Raw genomic sequence first — 16,614 nt, forward strand, 5'->3', positions numbered from 1 at the left:
ATGGACTTGAGGACACGGGGAAGGGGAAGGGGAAGGGTAAGCTGGGACAAAGTGAGAGAGTGGCATGGACATATATACACTACCAAATGTAAAACAGATACCTAGTGGGAAGCAGCCACATAGCACAGGGATCAGCTCAGTGCTTTGTGACCACCCAGAGGGGGGATAGGAAGGGTGGGAGGGAGACGAAAAGTGGGAGGAGAAATGGGGATATATGTATATGTATAGCTGATTCACTTTGTTATAAAGCAGAAACTAACACACCATTGTGAAGCAGTTATACTCCAATAAAGATGTTAAAAAAAAAGCACTCAGCAGAAGATTAAATAGACATGACGTTTGTAAAGCTCTGAGCAGTGTCCAGTGCCTGGGAAAAACTCAGTACATGTTAACTACAACTGTCATGATGTTTAAAGACAGTATGGGACTGAATGGGGGCGGCACTATTAAAGGAAGGGAACAGGGGGAAGGAATAGTAGGAGTAACTATGAGTCAAAAGCTGGAAGAGTTAGAACAGGTGAAGGGCCTCACTTTGCAAAGAGGAAGGAACCCCTCTTCCCCCAACACAGGGCTCTCTGTTGTTGCCTATTTACCTAATGGTGCCTGATCATTGATGTTTAACTATTTTGAGTACCCAGGACACATGAATGGACTTGGCCAGACACCTCACCGATCTGCCATGAAATTATCTTTTTGCCCTTGCCCTCTACCTGGGATTTCATCCCAATGTTAAGTCATACCTTAATTCAGAATGAAATACATTTCAAGTCCAATGTATGGAATAGGTTTATTAACAAAGATTCTTCCATGGACTCAATGCAACCAAAAATAAATAAATATATACATTTATTTTAAAAATTAAAAAGATTCTTCCATGGCTCCCTCTATTACTGTGAAATGAGTATGCGTGATCACTACATAATTTAGAGGATGCTGACATGGGTGCTGTAATATTTAGCCATTACAGTATTTTGTATGTTTACAAACTACTAAAGAAAGTAACTGTCATAGCTTGGAAGCATTTTGAGGATTTCAAATTTCTAACAGAATAAATTTAAGCTGGCCCAGAGTTCAGGTGTTAACAATAACACACTCCACCCAGCTCCCAGGAAGGGACAAGTCGTTAAGAACATGGGCTCCGGGGCCATGTTCTAATCCCAGCTCTTCTTCTCACTAGCTCTGTGACTCTGGGCAAGTTACTTAAGTGTTATGAAACTCAGTGTCACCATCTATAAAAATAGGACTGGTAACACCTACCTTTCAGGGTTGTGGTAAGAATTAAATGAGCTCATATATAGGAAGCACTCATGTCTGTGCCTAACATAGCAGCTGTTCAACATGTGTCACTGCCCTGCCTCAGGCTCTGATTCGAAGTGTGTCACTTGACTTCTTTGTGCCTCATTGTGTCCAACCTGTAAGCCTGGTGAGATATAATAATGCATGCGAGTGCTGTAAGGGTAAGAACAATTATGTGGAAACTTAAAAGAAACAACACACACACAAACTCTCCTAACCTCAGTGCCTGCTGGAGTGTGGTGAACTTAAGGCCCACTCAGGACCACCTGTTAATACTACCAAATGTGTGACCTGTGGTAGACCTTTTTCCAAGTGAGACAAATGTGTATATTTGATATAAGGAAAAGCAAAACCAGAGAAAGGAATGAGCGAAGGGGCAGGAGACAAAGAATAAAGAATGGTATGGAGAGGGGCACTGAGGAGGCCCACACTACAGGGGGAGAGAGTGGTGCTCTTCCAGGAAAGGGGCCCTGTCCCTCCAGCTGGCAGGGAAGGAAGAAGGAAACTGCAGGCCCACTGCAGTTGGGGGGTTGGCAGAGGGGCAGGGGAGCTGAGGAATTTGAGGACAGCTATCTCTATCCCATGACATTTAGACTTTTTGTGAGTGTGGGCCCTCTCCCTGGTGAATGCAACCATGACTGTGCTCCATTTGCCCCGTACCCCTTGTCCTTCTACGTTTCTCCAAATGGTCAGATATAGTCTACAATAGGACTCTACTATTTCAGGGTGCCAACCAGTCATCTCTCCTGGTAAAGAGCCTCTCATCATACTTAGTAATTTCTCAAGTGAAATATAGTTTTCAAGGCAGTACAGTAATACCAGTCAAAGTGAGTTATATTTTGTTTTTATAGTGTTTCCTGTTTTAACTAAATGCTTGGGTTTAAAAAAAAAAGAATGTGACAACTGCTCTATTTCTGCCTCAGGAATTGATCAGAAAGAGACCCAAGGTCCAGAGCTGCCAGAGAGGAAGGTATACTAACTCCCTAGGGCTGAATAGCTAACCAGCCTGAAATGCTCAGAGAGGTTCAAAGCAGAGACTATGTAGTAGGTTTAATCCTCACGGAGCCAAGGATCTCCTTGGAGCAAATGTTCACCTACGGAAAAGGATCCTGCTTACACTCTCCGTTCACCCTTCTTGCAGCTGGCCTGGCCCCAGACATGGTTCCTGGCTAAACCAGACGGACAGATGGGTACTGCTGCGTCCTGACTGCAGCCCACGTGCAGTCAGGTCCTTCCTTCCCCCACCAGACCCCCTTCACCAGCCCTTCCATCCCTCTCTTCTTTGGGCAAGTTCTGCCCACCGTGTCTGTAAGAAGGGTAACGAGGAAGAGACACTAGGAAAGGCTACCACTGAACTTGGGCGGGCTGCAGGGCCAGAAGAGCCGGCAAGAGGAAGCAGGGGGAGGTCAGAACACAGGCGGACGCAGAGCTGGATGCGACCACGTGCAGAAAGCGTCCGGTCGTCCCCTCCCCCACCTCGCCTGCCTTCCCAACTCCCCGCCCAGGGTGCAGCTTGGCGCAGTAAGCAGTTTTCTCTACTGCAGGGGATAAATCAGGTTTTCGGACATTCCACGTACCCCTCTTACCTTCGTAACCTATAAACCTTCTTACAAACCGGAGGCAGTTAACGAAAAAATCAGCTTACGGTCCGCATCGCAGCCGCTGGGGAGAGTCACTTCCTCGTGCGTCCAGCGCCTCTACTCCGGGGACAGACGCGGCAGGACGCTGGGCTCCCCACGGGCGCTGGCTGGCCCGACACCGGGCAGCTTGTCTCGGGAGCCCTTCCCCCGACTTTGTGCGAGCGCTTCTGTAGAAATCTTCCGCCAAAGCACTCATTGCGCTAAGGCCCGGCGTCTTCCCCACCCACGCGACCCCTCCGCGCGACCCCGCCCCCAGCCTGCTCTCCTCACCCTCCCATTGGTGGATTTGGATAAATCTCCTAAATCACTTAGAAATTCGCACTACTGTAGCGTAAACCGCGCTACCTCTATAGGGGTAGCCTACAACCAAGAGAATAGTTTTCTAATGGTAGAATTGCAGGCATCAGATCCATAATGGATTGGACGATTGGGAGATGAAGAGCGGGGTGGCTTCCTCAAATCGCAGCGTTGAAGGATGCACACGTATGTGCTGTAAAAAACTTACTTTAACAGAATAAAATTTACAGCAAAGTGAATCTACATTTTCTGACGCTTGATTTGTATGCTTAATAGTAATTGGGCTTAAATGGAAAGCACTTTATAGTCAACATTTCAGTTATTTATTCAAAGCATAATATGCCTATTATGTGCAAGGCAATGCATCAACCCTAGTGAGTACAGCAGTAAGTTAAACAAGAACCAGTAACTCACATAACAGCAAACATTGTCAGCCTGACCAAGGTTCAAAGCACAGATCTGCCACTTATAAGCTGTGTGAATTTGGGCCAGTTACTTAATTGCTCAGTGCCTCATTTTTCTCATCTGAAAAAATGTCCGTAACAATTGTACCTACCTCACTGGGTTTTGATAAAGATTAAAGAAGTTAATGCATGCAAAGTGCTTAGAAGAGAGTAAGCACACACTCAATAAATGTTAGCTATTATCATTCAAAAATAATTGTATATACTGTGTGTGTATATACACCCGTGCATATATACCTTTTTTAAAAAAGAGATCTTTATACGATGTGTAAAATAAATAAGCTACAAGGATATATTGTACAACACAGGGAATACATCCAATATTTTATAATAACTTTAAATGGAGTATAATCTATAAGCGTTTTGAATCACTATGTTGTACACCTGAAACCAATAAAGTATTATACATCAACTATACCCTAATGAAAAAAAAATTTAATCCACTAAAAAAAAGAAAAGAAGAGAGATCCTTTGCTTCCCATTCTAAAGACTTGAGCAGGTAAGTGCTTGACTCAAATTGTGGGCTTCCTAACTGCTCTAATGGCTCTTGAGCAAAATTGGAGTGCAAACCACTGCTTCAGGTTTCTAGGCCTGCACTGGGCTAGCAAGTGAAACCAGGCCAGAGAGTGCTTTTGGGTCTCTTCTCCCTTTCTCTCCTCTTAATCCCCTCTTATTCAGAAAGCCAGCTCTACTCCTTTCCTCACCTCTTCTTCCCCTTTCTTCTCCCTCCCGTGCCCTTCTGCTCCTTTATCATTTCTCATCTTGGCATCTTTTGTTGTGCCTAGCCCAGAGCCAGGTGTCCAATAGGAGCTCAATAAATATTTGATGAATTGAATTGAATCCCACCTTGTCTACTGAAAGGAAAAGGGCATATCTTCGCTCACCCCCACCCTCACCTGCTCTGAGCATCCAAGCGAACTCATTTAAAGCAGGTCTGTCATTTGAGAAGGCAGAACCCTGAGGGGTGACGAGAGAAAAGAGATTAAGGAAGCTATAACGTAATTATTTAGCCTTAACACTTCTATATATATTTAATCTGATAAACCATGTCCTTCTCTACAAGTGAAATCATTACATTTGTAAGAGGGGGAAAATATCCCATATTATAGAAAAGGTTAGACTCTTCAACAGGAAAGTCAATAAATGAACATGTCATAGGTGATAAGAAATATTGTTGAATTAAATAAGAGCCGAAACCAAGATAATCTTTGCTTAACTTTGTTACCAGCAAACCAAATCACCACAAAGTGAAATCTCTAGAAATTTGTCAAATATTCTCATTTCGGACCAAAGAAAGGATTTCTGAGCGGCTACAGCATTAGCTCTCAGAAATAACATGTATTAAAATCAATTGGAAAAATACATAAACAAATAAAATCACTTGGCAGTTAGGGCTGATTTGGTTCCATTAGCCATGTTCTTCAGGTGTGCTTCCCAGGCCTCTAGGCCTGTGTTAGAGGCCATGAGGGATAGACATAGCCCGCGCCCTCGACAGTATGTGACCTGATGGAAAAACAAGGCTCCCAAAGTCAGAATACACAACCATGGGCTTTGGTAATTCTAGAAAAGCAGAGGATCTTCTTGGTAGTCAAGGAAGGAAGAGAAGGAGAATTTAATTAATGCATAGAATTTTAATCACCTGAGAGGAGGTGGGGGCTGCAGCATGAAGAGAGGAATGAGCAAAATATATGTCCGAGGCCCAGGAGGAGGCAGGCCCGGCTGGAAGGGACTGTGGTGCCGAAGTTAGTGGAGATCAATAGGTCCAGAAAGATAAAGGGTCTGGAGCCGTTCCTACTGTATTTTTATACTTTTTGGCAGCATTAAACTTTTTTTTTTTTTTTTTTTTTTTTTTTTTTGCGGTACGCGGGCCTCTCACCACTGCGGCCTCTCCCGTCGCGGAGCACAGGCTCCGGACGCGCAGGCCCAGTGGCCACGGCTCACGGGCCTAGCCGCTCCGCAGCATGTGGGATCTTCCCGGACCGGGGCACGAACCCATGTCCCCTGCATCGGCAGGCAGACTCTCAATCACTGCGCCACCAGGGAAGCCCTAAACATTATTATTAAATAGAAAAAAAAAAAGAAGGGCCTGGAGTTGTAGTGCTGGGATGAGGGGTTTGATCTAGTTCCCTTAACAACAGGCAGCTAGTGAAGAGTTTTTCATGAGATGTTTCTGGAAGTGAACTTTAGCAGCTGTGTGTAGGATGGATTTTAGGGTGTAGTAACTTGGAAGCTGAGGGAGACTGCTACAGTCATCCAGATGGGAGGTGCTGAGTCTCTGTACTAAGGCAGGCTACACTGCACTTTGCAAGAGTTTCTCAAAATGTGCACAGGGGCCCGTGTGCAACGTAATCATCTGGGGTGATTGTAACACATGCAGGTGCCTGAGCCCCACCCCACACTTACAGAATCAAAATCCGAGGCAGGTAGGGCCCAAGAATGTCTGGGTTTTTAACAAGCACCCCAGTGATGCCTGTGAAAATTTGAGCCCTACTACCAGGCATCAACTCAAATTCCAGATGAATTAGTTGAAGGTCAAAAAAAAAATCAAATCATAAAAGCCCTAAAATAAAATATAGATGATTATACATCTGAAATTTGGAGGCAGGAGAACTTTAGCAGTGGGAAAAAAACACCACATACGTAGATTTTACTACATAAATCTGAAAAACTGGTTTTTTTTTGCGGTACGCGGGCCTCTCACTGTTGTGGTCTCTCCCGTTGCGGAGCAGAGGCTCCGGACGCGCAGGCTCAGCGGCCATGGCTCACGGGCCCAGCCGCTCCGCGGCACATGGAATCCTCCCGGACCGGGGCACGAACCCGTGTCTCCTGCATCGGCAGGCGGACTCTCAACCACTGCGCCACCAGGGAAGCCCTGAAAAACTTCTATATGACAAAAATATAATTAAATTCAATCATAAACAAACAGAAAAATATATACGACTATGGCAAAAGGTCATTTTCTTTATTGTATAAAGAGCTATATAAACTGATAAGAAAAACCTGATGACCACAATAGAGACCTTGGCAAAGACGTGGAGAGGTAATTCGCAGGAAAAGTAACATAACTGGTCAAAAAATGCTTTGTTCTACCTCACTAATAATGACAGAACATGCAAACTATATATCAAGTAGATAATACTATTTTATCTATAAAATTGATGAAGATTTTAAAAAGAATTGATATTCCTCAAAATAGACCATGGACAGTGAGGCAGATGCTCTCATGCATTGCCGGTGGGATTGTAAATTGATACAAACTTCCTGGAAAGCAATTAGAATCCAGAGCCTTTAAAAATTTTATACTATTTGCCCCAGAAATTCCACCTCTAGGCATCTATTCTAAAGAAATAGAGATGTGAACAAAGATATATACCCAGAGGCTCTCAAAGTTAAAAATAAGAAACCATCTTCAAGGTCCAATATTAGAAAAATAGGGAATGGTTAACGTAAAATATGGTCTGTCCATAGACTATTAGAGAGACACTAAAAATTATGCTCGTAGTATGGTGTTAGAAGTCAGGATGGCATTACCTTTCTGGTGCAGGGAGTGGCTGGCAGGGGGTATGAGGAGGCTTCTGAGGTGCTGGTAGTATTCTATTTCTTCATCTGGGTGCTGGTTATAAAGATGTATTCACTTTGTGAAAATTCATTGTTATACTCTTCATATGTGTGCTTTTCTGTATGTGTTATACGTCAATAAAAAATTTAACTTAGGGCTTCCCTGGTGGTGCAGTGGTTAAGAATCCACCTGCCAATGCAGGGGACACGAGTTCGAGCCCTGCTCTGGAAGATCCCACATGCCGCGGGGCAACTAAGCCCGTGCACTGCAACTACTGAGCCTGCGCTCTAGAGCCCGCGAGCCACAACTACTGAGCCCGAGTGCCACAACTACTGAAGCCCATGCACCTAGAGCCTGTGCTCTGCAACAAGAGAAGCCACCCAATGAGAAGCCCACACACTGCAACGAAGAGTAGCCCCTGCTGGCTGCAACTAGAGAAAAGCCTGCGCGCAGCAACAAAGACACAACGCAGCCAAAAATTTTAAAATTAATTAATTAATTAAAAAAAATTTATCTTAAAATTGTGTCTTTGAAAAGTTTATAATGACATAGAAATATGTGTAGAAGGCAACCTTAAGTGAAAAGGGCAGGATAAAGAATTGTGCATTCAGTATGATTTTAAATTTGTAAAGAAAAAAATGCATTGGAAGGCAATATGCCAGCTTCTAGAGAGTGGGCTTGGGGTGATCATTTGCAAAGTTTTTTTTTCCATTTCTGTACTTTCTAATTTTTTATACAATAGACAGTCATTACATTGAAAATTAGGGAGGAGAGAAAAACACCTAAAATATCAGAGAAAAAAAGTGACTTGATGAATCTTGGTGAAGCTCCCATAGTCCAGTATGTGGAACTGAGAACTAGATTTCATCAGTTCCCTTGGAAGTGATTTAGACTCTGAGGGACTAACTTACACTAAGCAGATTAATAGGAGACTGGCTTACAAGCCAAATGCCAGTGAGGAATACAGTACCTACTGACTGACATATTCTTATCTCCTGTACAAGGTTGTACCTACCAACTATTAATGTACCTGAGAAACCAAACTAACGATCATTTGTAATTTGAATATATGGAGCTGAATGGTTTTGAGGGAGCTCTTTGGCTGGGTTATTTGTAACACATTTTACCAGATCAGTGTTCCTGTTACTTGAACAATGCTGGATAAACACTGACGCTCCAACGTTCTTTTTCCACCATCTCTAACTAGTTGCCAGAATCGTCTGTCATTACAATATTAACTGCCTCGTAGCCTCATTACATGTCACAGTTGCCAAGGTAACAGCTCATCTTACATGAATTACATTCCAGGTTGGTAGCTCCCAGGTGAGATATTTGGAAGCATCTTAATCTCATCTGCAGTATATCTACAAATTATATTTACAAGAAGCCACTTCGGGGAAGAGTCACAGATGGCTAGTTTCATCCACTGTGAGCTTTTATTTTTTTTAAATTTTCAGTTGAAGAGTCTATCATTTCCTGATTTATGTGTCTAATTTTTTCTAAACTCTACCTCTTAGGTTTGGAGATACACATTACTTTTGGGGCCCTTCAGTTCCCTGATAAACGTTAAGGGTTTTTGACAATAGTACTTAGGAGAATGGCACTGGCACTTACTTAGGGAAATCAGGGAATCTTTTGGGAGAGGGAGATGATAGTGCACCATCGAGTGAAGGTCCAGTGGGCATGTAGAGAAAGAGTTAACATAATAGGAAAGCTCTTATGTTGGAGGTGGGAGGAATTACCCTGGAAACTGTCACCATACTACCTACCTACATTTATGTTCTGGTTTCTAGGGTAACGCAGATATTTACTACCTCACATTTACATGGCTGGTGTTAATGTTCATTTTCTGACTTAATAAGGTCTCAACCCTTTGCTTTTTATAGTGTTGAAATTTGCAATTCAATGTCAGTAGCATCCCAGCACTGACAGTTATCCCTTAGATCTAGATGTAGAGAAATAACATGGGGACACCTATCCCATGTCCTGCTCTACATTGGAATGCCATCAGTACATGAACCTTGGCTTCATGCTTGGGACTCAGCACCGAGGGCACAAATTCTACAAATTACCTAGAGACTAAAATTTCAGTCCTTTCCAAATCACCATCCTCAGCAAATGCTCAATAATAAAGAGACTCATCTCTACTTTCTTTCCTGATGCTATGCACCTGGATTTCTTTTAAGAGCCATTATTAGGCTGAATGGAATGGTAGAACTAGACTGCTTTTAGGCATGCCCTCACTTTTATGTTCCATGATTCTGTGAAGAAACTGGTAGATGAAATACTTTCTGCCCCATTCCCATTGATTTGTTTAAGATACACTATTTGGTTTCTGATCTTATAATTAGGATCTTTTCCAGAGGAACCCAATCACATTGGAAATGAAAGTTGATTATCCAGAACAGCCAATATAATAATAATAATGAGTATCCAGGGCTTCCCTGGTGGTGCAGTGGTTAAGAATCTGCCTGCCAATGCAGGGAACATGGGTTTGGGCCCTGATCCGGGGAGATCCCACACGCCGCGGAGCAACTAAGCCCATGCGCCACAACTACTGAGCCTGCGCTCTAGAGCCTGTGAGCCACAACTACTGAGCCCACGTGCCACAACTACTGAAGCCCGCGCACCTAGAGCCCATGCTCTGCAACAAGAGAAGCCACCGCAACGAGAAGCCCGCGCACCGCAATGAAGAGTAGCCCCCACTCGCCACAGCTAGAGAAAGCCTGCTCGCAGCAACGAAGACCCAACACAACCAAAAATTAACTAATTAATTTAAAAAGATAATGAGTATCCAACATTTATTGAATCCTTACTTTGTGCCTCCCACTGTGCTCCGTGTTCTATGTGCATTATTCCATGTGAGTTCTTATTTTACAGATAAGAAAATTGGCAGCTGTATTTTATAGATGCGATAACTGAGACTTAGAGAAGGATCAATAACTTGCCCTAGGTCACACAGTAAGTGATGGAACCAGAACTTGAATTCAACTGTCTGGTGCCACATCTCCAGTCTTAATCTTTTAACTTTCGTCCAGTGGTTCTCAAATTCTGATGCCAGCATGCATCAAAATTCCCTGGAGGGCTCCTTAAAACACAGATTGCTGGGTCCTATCTCCAGAGATTCTGATTCAGTAGGTCTGGGGCAGGGCCTGATAATTTGCATTTCTAACAAGTGCCCAAGTGATGCTGATGCTGATGCTGCTGGGAGCATAGGACCTGCACTCTGTACTCTACTGCCTCCGGTCAAGAGCAGAAGAGCCTACAGCTGAAATGAAGCACAGGGGGCTTGTGCTTTCCTCATGGCTCCGTGCTCAGGGATCCTGGGGATGTTCTGATCTGCACGTTTTAGTCACTACCTCTGCCTCTCCAGGAAGACCAGACAACTGACTAGAGACTCCACCCTGGGGGAGTACACAGCGCATAGGCTGTCTTCATAGAATACAATATTTCTGGAAAGAGCTGGACATATCCTGAGTTAGACTCAGTTTCTAACTTAGTCCTGACAGCTATAAAAACCTGCTGCATGTACCATGTGATCTTGGTTCTCCTTTGGAAGTAACCTGAAGAGTTAAAATTGAAGCTCAGTATTTGCTGAGCATAGCTACCTGTCAGTTGGGATTTTGATATAACACACACTCAGTCTGAGCCTGCGGAGGGGCTCGATTAGCACCACTTGTGAAGCTGAGGAAAGAGCCATTACCTTGCAAGCTCTCCTCAGAGCTGGTTGTTCACACCTACCTTATAAAGAACACATGTTACCTACAGTAGACAGAGGCACAGGTTGAACATAACACTTACCCCACCATAACGTTATTTCTCTTTTCACTTTTTCCACCACGTGCCTTGTAGTTTCCTGAGATACAGCTGAGGCCGCTGAGTTTCAAGGCAGCAGAGTGAGGTGTTCATTAGTGTAGCTGCATACTAGAATCGCTTGGACAGCTTTGTAAAAATACCAGTGCTGGGGACCCCACCCCAGACCAATTAAATCAGAGTTTCTGCAGATGGGCCCCACTAATATGCATTAAAAACACATTCCCAGGTGATCCTAATGCTAGCCAAGTTTAAGGACCAATAATGATCCAAAAATATAGGCTCTGCTATGGGGCAGACTCCATTTCTAGCTCTGCCACTGAGGAAAATATGGCCTAACCTCTCTGAGCCTCGATTTCTTCTCTCTGTAAAAACTGGCATAATAATTTAACCCACTGGACTTGTTTCATAGGGCTGTCTGGAGGACTAAATGGGCTGGTGTATGTAATGCATTGTAATGATACAGTGCCTAGCACAGAGCGATCTCTCTCTAGATGGTAGCCAGTAATAAAATTAAGGCATCCCACTTCAGTCTACAGAGCAAGTCCTCAGATTGTGACCCTATGGGAGATGTGGGTGTTGTACCCATTCTTGGGTGGATCTCACAGTCTTTCAATCAGGACTGCTAGTACAAGGCAAATGACTCTGCAGAACATCTATTGTACATCACAGCAAACCTCTCCCATAACAAACTGAGGAAATGATGCGTATTTGAATAAGACACAAGTAAATGCAAACCAGAAACAGAGTAACATTAATAGTCTAAGAGAGCAGCCCACAAATATACCTCCAGGGAATAATAGACCACTTGGGGTTCTCAGACCACACTTTGAGAACCACCAAAAGAATGCGGGATGATCTGTGCTATAACTGGTCGCCTCATTAGCAGTTACCCCAGAATTTCCAGAGCATTCAGGGGTCACAATAGAAAAAAAAAAAACCCAGTTCTGTTGCCTAGTGTCTCACTAATTTACACATTTATGTTAACTCTTCACTCTCTGCAGGCATGTGAGTTTGTGAACCCTTGGGCAGTCACCATCCAGAGACCTCTACAGTTGAAGCAAAAACCTACAGATATTTAAGTGGTAAGATGTAAGGAATGAGATGGATCAAGAACAGAATTTCTCAGGCCCTAAGAGACAACAAAGAGGGCCACCTCTTTGTAGGAACCAGGTATAGGGTCTCAGCTCAGTTTCAAGTTCAAGTTGAAAAATCCAGTATTCTATTTCACCTCCAGAGCCAGATAAAGAATATCCATCTCAACCAATAGCCAACATCATGATAAATGATAAAATAGAAGTTAGTATGATGTAGTTGTTAACAAAATGAACTTTTGGTTTCAGACCTACCTGGGTTTTATTTTATTCTTTTAAAGATTTTCTTTTTTTGATGTGGACCATATTTAAAGTCTTTATTGAATTTGTTACAGTACCGCTTCTGTTTTATGTTTTGATATTTTGGCCGCGAGGCATGTGGGATCTTAGTTCACAACCAGGGATCGAACCTGCACCCCCTGCATTAGGAAGGCAAAGTCTTAACCACTGGACCACCAGGGAAGTCCCCCTACCTGGGTTTTAAATGCCAGCCCAGGGACATACAGGCATGTGACTTTGAGTAAGTTACTTAATCGAAGCCTAACAATGATAGTTCCTACATTTTAGGGTTGCTATAAGGAATGAATGAGATTATGTATGTAAAATACCTAGAATGTCATTTGCCACGTGGTAAGCCCTCAGTAAATGATAGCTCTTTACTAACTTGAAACAAAAGGCAAATACATCCAAATGCCATGATGTGAGTTATGCTGCGGCTGATGTCAGACACTGCCTTGGTGTACAGGGAGAATTTGAGCAGCAGAAGTGCTTAGTAAGAGAAAACACAAATTAACTTGTCAAGTCCTTCCTCTCTCAATAGCAATAGATTCTTTCATAACAATGATTGTTTCCCAGTAGTAACAAGCATTGGCTTTCATGTTTCTTTTTGTGCTCCAAATCATGGTTCCTTGACATGTGGTAAGTGGGCCTCCATTTGTACTCTTGCCCCAGGCCAGGCAAATGTTAGAAGCTGGCCTGTAGCTAACACAGTAAGATGTGAAAAAGAAAGGAGGCATAAGTATTGGAAGGGAGACAAAAATCATCATTATTTGCAGCTGATCCAGTTGTCGATCCAGAGAACACCCAAGGGAATCAATGGAAACACTCAGATTTACCAAGAGAGTTCAGAAAAGAGTTCAGCAGAGTGGTTGAATACCAATCAATAGTTTTCCTGTAAGTCAGCAACAAGCAGAAGATATAATGAAGAAAAAAAATCCATTCATGATGACAAAAAATAGCATAAAATCCATAGGAATAACTAAAAAAAATGCATAGGCTCTACACAAAGAAAACAAGGATATTTGTACATCTCTCAGCAACTGGGATTTGAATAAATGGAAACTGATGCCATATTTCTGGATGGGAAAGCTAAATTTTGTAAGATATCAACTTTTAAAATTCATTACATGTTTAATTCAATCCAGTCAAAATTCGAAGTTATTTTACCTTGATGAAGTGATTCTAAAGTTCACCTAAAACAATAAATAGGGGAGAATGGCAAAGAAATTTTAGAAAAAGAATAATAGTGATGGGAGACTTGGCTTATAAGATATTAACATGTATACATAAGTTATAATATTTAAAACGTAGTACTGTCACAAGAATCAACAAACAAATCAGTAGGACTGAACAGAAAGCCTTGAGACTCACCCAGAAAAACACAAGAACCTGATATACAATAAAAGAAGCATCACAGACCAATGAGGATAGAGTTAGTCAACAATATTAAATGTAAAAAAAGATGAAAGAATAGAACTGCTTTAAGAAAATATAGGCAAATGTTTAATCTTCAGATTGGGAAGAATTTTCTAAGCATAAAAGCAATGAAAAAAATCATAAAAGTATTGTTATATTTGACTCCATCAAATTTATTGACAAACACAAACTGGAAAAATATTTAAAACATGATCGATGTCATACAGATCTCTTATGAATCAATCAAAAACCACTAACACTCAAAATAGAAATGGCAAAGGACATAAACAGAAGATATACATACTACTAATAAATATATGAAAAAATGTTCTAACACACAAATAATGCACAAAATACAAAATTCTAAATAATGAAATTAGTGAAGATGAAAAACGCACTGATACTCTCAGTGCAGATCTGATGTGGTGATGCATATATATTTCTATGCTGCTGATCAGAGGGTAAATTTTTTTCCTGGAAAGCTCTTTAGTAATACGTATCGAGTCTTTTAAATATTCATATCTCCTAAATGAATTAAAGGAGCAGCAGCAACAAACTGAGGAACAACACAGGTTTAAGTTGAGTACCCCAACAGGCGGCAGCCCTGCTCTGGACCTGGGGAGCTGCTTCCCTGCTGGCTCAGTTTCCTCATTCATGAAATGGAGAGAATTAATAGTACTAATCTCATAATACATGCAAGTCACTTATCATAGTATCTGGCATCCTCTAAGTGATGAGTAAATGTTAGCTGTTATTAAATCTGTATACATATGCATATGTATATATGAAAAATTCATAATTTTGACCTATTCACCTTCTAGGAATTTATCTTAAGGAAAAATTCAGGAATTCAGAAAAGACTGATATACAAGGATATGCAGAAGGAAAAACCATGGAAACAACATCAATATCTAGCAATAGGAGAATAGTTAAATGAATTATAGTATATTATAAATGATGCCGGAGCATTATACAATCATTTTTAAAAGATTGTGTTTTTGAAGACAGTCTAATGATACAGAAAAATTGCTAACAACTGAAAAAAAAGCAGGGCATAAAACTGACTCTATAGTAGGATTAAATTTTGAAAAATAATTTATATATATTTTGTACATAGGTATTTAAGAAAAAGGTCAATTAAAATATTGACCCATCAAAATATTAAGAATGTTTATCTCTGCACACTGGGATCATGAGTTATCTTTTCTTTGTAATATTTATTATTCAGTATTTTATACATTTTTATAATTAATAGTGTTATTCCCATTATCATGTAATTTGAAAGGAAAATAGCATATATATATTTTGATCATTTGCTTAAGTATGTGAATGTGCTTCCCTAAGTACTCATTTTACTGCCATATTCAATGTAGGACATTTGGAAAACAAATTATAAAGACAAACATTTCATTTTGGTTTATTCTTTCCAGTCTTTCTTTTGTGTATGAAGAAATTTTCTCCTCTAACAAATCCTACTCTCTACTATGCAACAAGCCCATTGGGAGCAGGGTCTATGCCTCATTTATCTGTGTATTCCTACAGTGCCTAATTCACTTGTATGCACATTGTAGTCACTCACTAATTTATAGGTCGAATCATAATAAGAAAAGAGTCTGAAATGCTTCCACTATAAGATAGAAATGATTGCTAAATCTTAAAGTGTTACCACTCCCCAGGATATTTGCATTTAATTCATCAAATTTTTCCCAATCAAGATATATTAGGATCTGGTGCACAACAGGGGTTGTTCTAGGTACTGTAGGGGATATACAGAAGTTGTTCCTCCCTTTTAAATGCTTATAATCTAAACTAGTTGTGGAGTGGATTAGGAAGGCAGAAGAAGCAAAAAGAGAACTGCATCCACTGAGGTATCATTATGTTAGACACTGTGCTAGGCAATTTACTAACATGGAATTCTTACAACAAACCTTTGAGGCAGAATTTTCATTCACATTTTATAAATGTGGAAATGGAGGCTCAGATAAATGACTTATCCAAGTTCACAGAGTTAGTGGTAGAGCTGGGATTGAAACCCTGGACCTTCAGGGTCTGATGCCAGACTGTTCTCTCTCTCTTAATGAACACTGCCTCTCAAAAAGGTGTGTGTGTGTCTGTGTGTGTGCGCGCGCGTGTGCACGCGCACACTGTGTAATTGTGAGCACTGTGTAATTACAGTGTTCAACAGTATCAGGTAAGTGCCATATTTACGATGCAAAATATTATACAGAGAGGCAGTAGAGCAATGGGTAAGAACCTGGGCTCTGGAAATGACTGCCCAGGTTTGAATTCTGTCTCTCCACTTACTAGCATATACTCTTGGGCAAGTTACTTAACGTCCCTGTGCCTCAGTGTCCCATCCATAAGATAGGAACTCATATTAGCTCACAGTGTTGCTGTTAAGACGAAATTAGTTAATACAAGTCAAGGGCAGTGTCTAGCACTTAATAAATGGTCAATAAATATTGGTTACTATCACAGGAAATCAGAGGATGGAGAAATCATATCCAGCTGGCAGTGGATCAGGGAAGGCAAAGGAGGTGACATTGAAGAAAAGGCTGAACGCTAATGAAGAGTGATAGAGCAGGGAAAGGGAATGTAGGGGAGGTAGGAAATCTCAGGTTGGATGGGACCATGAGTGGATAGGAGATGAGGGGTGGCAGTGGGAATTACTGGAAGATAAACCTCCAAAGAGAGGCAGAGGTCAAAATGTGGAGGTCCTTAAATGCCAAATTTAAAATTCTGGAGTTAACCACTGG

The 16,614-nt window shown here is 41.5% G+C and overlaps 1 protein-coding gene across 5 annotated transcripts in view; it reads right to left on the minus strand.

Annotated features, from left to right (window-relative positions):
- TRMT2B (tRNA methyltransferase 2 homolog B) overlaps positions 1-3,132 on the minus strand; it is a 106,412-nt gene extending 103,280 nt beyond the window's left edge. For all 5 annotated transcript variants that reach the window (XM_028482181.2, XM_028482182.2, XM_055081796.1 and 2 more), the window contains exon 1: positions 2,883-3,132. The gene's annotated coding sequence lies outside the window, so the exon portion shown is untranslated. The remainder of the gene's footprint in view (positions 1-2,882) is intronic.
- Between the last annotated feature and the right edge of the window lie 13,482 nt (positions 3,133-16,614).

The sequence above is a fragment of the Physeter macrocephalus genome, chromosome 21 (assembly GCF_002837175.3).
Source record: "Physeter macrocephalus isolate SW-GA chromosome 21, ASM283717v5, whole genome shotgun sequence".
In the NCBI taxonomy this organism is placed as follows: Eukaryota; Metazoa; Chordata; class Mammalia; order Artiodactyla; family Physeteridae; genus Physeter; species Physeter macrocephalus.